The following is a 6000-nucleotide window of genomic DNA, read 5'->3' on the forward strand; positions in this document are numbered from 1 at the left end:
AGTGCTGTCAGTCCTTCCGCCAGTTCGTTGTTAGTTAATTTTCAGGGTGGACTCGAGTTTCTAATACCTTTTCCTTTATTTCCTCTGGTACCCTCATTACAAAGTTCTTACTATCCATGTTTCTATCCGTAGTTGGATTAGACCTTTTTCTTTTACCTTTTGTCTTCTGGACTTTCCCCACATTTTCTCCTAATGCGTCATTCATAGCAATACAGGATTCTTTAAGCCTGTCCTTCCAGCCTCTGCCCATTACCTCATTCCAAGCAATTTCCCACATTTTTAGGTATTGGTTATTGTCATGGTTCCTCATTTCACTACCTTGTTTTTGTCTCAAACTGTTTTCTGTTGCTGTAACAGAGTCATGCAGACGTTTATATAGAAATGTATTTCTTATAGCTCTGAAGGCTCAGAAGTTCAATGTCAAGAGTCATTGAATGATTTCACAATGACATCACATGATGGTAGGGGGCAAGGAAGAAGCAAGAAGAGAGAGTAGCTCCTGGCTGTGATCCTGTCACTTGGGAGTCTGAAGCAGGAAGATTTCCATGAGCTGCATATTCTATTATGTACCCTGAGCTAATATGGACAATCCTGTCAAAACAAAAACAAAAACAACACAATGGAGAAGGAGGAGGTAGAAGAGGAAGAGAAAAGATAAACAAAGGGCAACCCAAAAAGGGCTGAACTCTCAGGTAACTGACAAAACACAGTAGCAATATTAATCTATTCATAAGAACAGATCTTTGGCTGGGGAGATGGTTCCGTTAGGTAAATGCAAAGCTTACTTTGCAAGCTGCAGGACCTCAGTTCAGATCCACAAAACTCAGGTGAAACCCAGGTGCACTAGCAAACGCATCTGTAATCCCTGTGCTCCTATGGGAAGATGAAAGGCAGAGACAGGAAATTTCTTCCAAAGTGTTCAGGCAAAGTAGCTTGGTGTGTATAGTAAAGAACAACCGAAGACCCTATCTCAGAACAAGGTGGCGCACAAGGACTGACATCTAAGGCTGTCCTTTAACCTCCACACATGTACAGTGGTGTATGTGTTTCCCATCAAACAATAACAACAACAACAACACACACAGACACACAAAGTAGAGCCTTTGTCACCTAATCCCTCCAAAAAAAGAAGGCCGACTTCTTGTCACTGTGGTACTTGGCACCAGGTTTTCTGTATATATGTACCTCGGAGAGGACACATAGCATATACTTTTTCTTTTCTTTTTTTAAAAAAATATTTATTTATTATTTTATGTATTTGAGTACACTGCCAACTGTGTTCAGACACAGCAGAAGGAGAATCAGATTCCCAGATGGTTGTGAGCCACCATGTGGTTGCTGGGATTTGACCTCAGGACCTCTGGAAGAGCAGTCGGTGCTCCTAACCAAGGAGCGATCTCTCCAGTCCCACTTTTTCTTTTCAAATCTCCTTAAATGTGTAACTTGGAATATGCTGACTACACTGATACATCTGCTTTTGTGTATTCAAAACATACATTTTGAACACAAAATGGATATATAAAACATACGGTAGAGCCCGGAAATTCTTCTATTCTCTAATGGAAAAACATGGATAAAGGAGTAGGCCACATCTCAGTATTATTACAAAATTAACTTTGGCTTTGCAAATTCTTTGCAAGGGTTTCAGTGACACCCGAAGGGTCTGAATTGTACTTTGAGAGCTATTGCATTTGCTCTTCAGGACACATGGAAAATGATTTGGATCAATAGTAAATGCTTCTGGAGAAACAGTGCTTGCTGCAGTAAGCCCAGGCCTCTGTGTAAGAATGGACAGCAGTGGTTATGCACCCCGAGACTGGGCTGCCCACCTGCTTCTGCCTTTGGCTCGTCTTGGCCCTTTCTCATATACCTTTATTACAGGACCTGCTACCAGTCCATTGCTAATCATTGTACATATCCCCAAATCTACTTGATAAGATTCTCAATGAATGCTAAGATACAGAAGACACCTGATGGAAGTTTATTTATTTATTTATTTATTTATTTATTCATTTATTTATTTTGGTTTGTTTCAGATTGGCTAATGATAGGCAAGACTACACCCAGGCCAGGAGGGAAGAAACGAGACTCAACAAGGAGAGATTCCCAACTCTTGTTTAAAAGCTATTGAGTTGGTTGGTTCACAGATCCATACACCTGGCTTTCCAGCCATTTTACCTGGTGCATTGAGTGCACATCTTAGCCCTCCCTAGGATCTGGAGGACCAACTGTCAATCAGTGCATTCATTTTTCTAGAAAAGAATATATTCCACTGATCACAAAGCTTTGGTATTTCCTCCTGTCTATCATGGTGCACCTTCATTTGTGTTGCTCAGAGCTGTGGAAGTTTGGACTGTAGATGACATATGGTGTGCCTTCTTCGTGATGCACCAGTATAAAATGAGGGATGGTGACCATGCTATATCGTTTCGTTCCTTCAACCCATGAGTAAAACACACTAAGGATCTATCAACACCTTGGCCAGCAACACCTTGGCCTAGTGCTTGCATTTCAGTCATCTCTACTGAATCCTAGGATTGGAAGAGTGGCCTGTAAGATTTGGTGGATGTTGCGAGCGATGCTGAGATTAAACATTTGGTTTATAAATGTTAGTGGCAGGGACTTAGATATTTGGCGACTCTGGTTGCATCAACAGATACATTAATGAAGGTATAAACACTTTATAACTAGCTTATTGAAAATATCCCTGGCCAAGACTATAATACCCCAAAGAATCAATATAACATGAATGAACACAATCAGATCTTTATTATTCATTACACATTCCAAATAATAGAGACAGAGAGGTGACAGCACACAAAAGCTGGTAAATAAAACCTATACATGGTGCTCATAACCTACAATGTACAAGTTTTTCCACTGAAAACTCTGGAGTTGTTTGAAGATAAAAATCCTGGTTCCAAATAAATGGTGGACAAAAATAACGGATTATAGGACTCCAAATAACACTCTGACAACTTTATCAGAATTTGAAACTACACAAGTGTTATAGCAATGCTTAAGGTCTTGAAAAACTTTCAATTAAAATGAGATTTAATAAATTTCTATTGTTTAGAAGTTCAAATCATTTAAAAATTTCACTTAAAATTGCCTCTAACTTCTGGGGGAAGTAAGTAACATCTTGTAGGCGTCTGTACGGGCAGTGGCCATTACAAGGTGGTTTGCCTTTGCACCCAGCTTAAATACATATCTATTTTAATTACAGTAGATCTGAGCTTGCACTGTCACAACTTCAGCAGTGTGGCATTTCAAATACCTCTGTGCCACGTCAAAAAGTAGGATAATGTCTGTTAAAGGGTAGAGGACTAGAGAGCCACAGACTCACACTGTGTGCATGTTCAGGGAGAGGGGTAGAGAGACACACTGTACGTATGTTCAGTGAGAGGGACAGAGAGACACAGACTCACTCCGTGTGCATGTTCAGTGAGAGGGGTTGTGGCTGCAGTGGCGAGTTGGAAGGCTCTGGTTTTCCTCTCTTCTCCCTCCTTCCACACCCTTCTCTGTCTCTGCATCTCTTTGTTTCCTTTTATTTTGCCCTCTAAACATTGACCTTTAACTTTGTCTATGCACAAGACTACTGCTGCTTTATTTCATTTGCTACATAGAATGTCTTAAAGGAAAAACATTAGTTAGAAAGATTAGTGGAACCCAGGGCTTATCCCCGGATCCTTGGTAACAGGTGTGACATCAGTAGTGGGCTATCCTGCTGAAAGCCATTGGATGTGTGGCCCAATGCACCTTCCTTGCAGACTAAAGGAACTCCTTTTTCTCCCTCTTAGTTTTTTTCCCATTATTGATATCCCATTTCCCGGTTACCCCCTCCAACACCCATCCCATGATATCCCACTTTCCGGTTACCCCTCCAGCAGCCCCCCCAACACATCCGCCCTCTCCCTCTACTCTTTCCCTGCCTGAGAGTGCTCCTCCACCCACCCACACTCTCCAGCCCCACTGCTTCAGCATTCCCCTGCGCTGTGTGGCTGCTTCAGTCCTGCATTGATGAGGGAACAGGACAGTTGTGGGAGGTGGAGACAAAGGGCGACTGGGGAGGGAGAAGGAAGGGGAAGAAGTAAGGGTGGCAGCACCAGTAGATGTGAGAGAGGTACAGAGGGTTAGGAAATCGAACAGAACTATGTAGTGTGGGTGTGTGTGTGTGAGGAACTGGGGATAGCCACTGAAGGATCTCAGAGACCAGGGAAATGTAAGTCTCCCAGGACCCAACAGGAATGACTTTAGCCTAATGTGCTGAGAAGGGGGAGGATAGAACCTGTAGAGATCTCTTCCAGCAGATAGGCATGGTCCCCAGTCGAGGGATGAGGACACTCACCCATCTCAAAGTTTTTAACCTAGAAATGTTCCTGTCCAAAGGGAGAACAGGGACAAAAATGGAACAGAGACTGAAGGAAGGGCCAACCAGGGACGGCCCCACCTGGGGACCCATCACGTCTACAGACACCAAACCCAACACTGCTGCCGTGGTCAAGAGACACTTGCTGACAAGAACCTAGTGCGGCAGTTCCTGAGAAAGTCTGGCCAGCAACTGAAGAATGCAGCCGTGGATGCTTGGAGCCAACCATCAGACTGAGTTCAGGAAACTTGGTGGGGGAGCTGGTGGAAGGACTGGAGGAGCAGAGGGGGATTGCAACCCCATAAGAAGAACAACATAGGCTGGCCAGACCACCCAGTTCTCTCAGGGTCTAACCAACCAAGGGATCCATGGCTCCAGATACATAGGTATCAGAGGAGAGCCTTGCTGACAGCAAAGGAAAGGGAGGCCCTTGGTCCCAGGGAGGCTTAAGGAGTGCTGAATTTTGCTGTACATAGTTAAGTCCCCTGACCTTGCAGAAGAAAATGTATTTCTCAAGACCACACTCCAGTCAACAGTGGGGCACAGTAGCCCCCAGTCCACGTCTGGCCTCCTTCTTTGAGTAGAACAAATCTGACAGCAATCCATTGCATTAACAAAGGCCTTTGTGAGCTGAATCACAGGTAATTTTCTCCCTCTGTGGACTTCTTTGTCTTCTATTCTCATATAATAATTGATTCTGAAAACATTTAACAATTAAAGTCCTTGACAGAAATCTCTTATTCAGAGTTCATCTTCGTGGAAAACTATGGCTCTACAGTGAGGCCATAGAAGGGAACTCTAATTGGAGGCTGAGTCCTCAGCTGCCCAGTATGGCCAGCAAGGATGCTGTAGCTGTGTGATTGGAATACTGATCGCCTTCGCTGGCTGCAGCCATACAGTTACTGCAGCTTTCACTGTGATGAGATGTGAAGGCAATGTACTTGTGGGTGCTGTGTTCAGAGTCCTTGAGAGGTCCAGGGACCAGTGGTAATTGTTAGTACAGTGCAATTGGATAGCAGCTGCTTAGTGCTAGAAAACGAATTAGAGAAAGGTGATGAAGGTTGCAGTGATTAATCACCAATTTCAGGCTAAGTGTGAAGGCTAGAAGGCATATGATAGTTTAAAAAGAGACTCCCATTTCCTACAGCCAGAAGCAGACACCAGCAAGGGTCATACCTTGTACTTAATTCTAAGTCCAGCAGAGCTCCAGAGAAGGCAGTATTTCTAACACCAGCAAGTCTGCTGTATCTGGGTCAGAGACCTGGCTTGATTCTGAGACCAATCTGGAATTTCTAGATTCATTGCATCCCCTGGGCTCATTCTTTAATTCAGAATTCCTTTTGCTCACTCAATGGAAGACAGATCGGAACACTTTGCCTCATGCATGTTCTGAACAGGTTTGGGATTAGATCGGGATCCTTTACTGCTGTTGCCAATGGCCTTCTTTAGTGAATTTGTGTTTCACTGTTCTTATGTAGTTAGTCTCTGTGATGGATAATCTTTTGTCAGTTTGACCCAGGTTGGAGTCATCTGAGAGGAGGAAACCTCAATTAAGAAAATGCCTCCATGAGACCCAGCTGTAAGGCTTACATAGATGGGGGCGAGCCCAGCTCATTGTGGGTAGTGCTATC

Source organism: Micromys minutus (assembly GCF_963924665.1).
Source record: "Micromys minutus genome assembly, chromosome: 20".
NCBI lineage: Eukaryota > Metazoa > Chordata > Mammalia > Rodentia > Muridae > Micromys > Micromys minutus.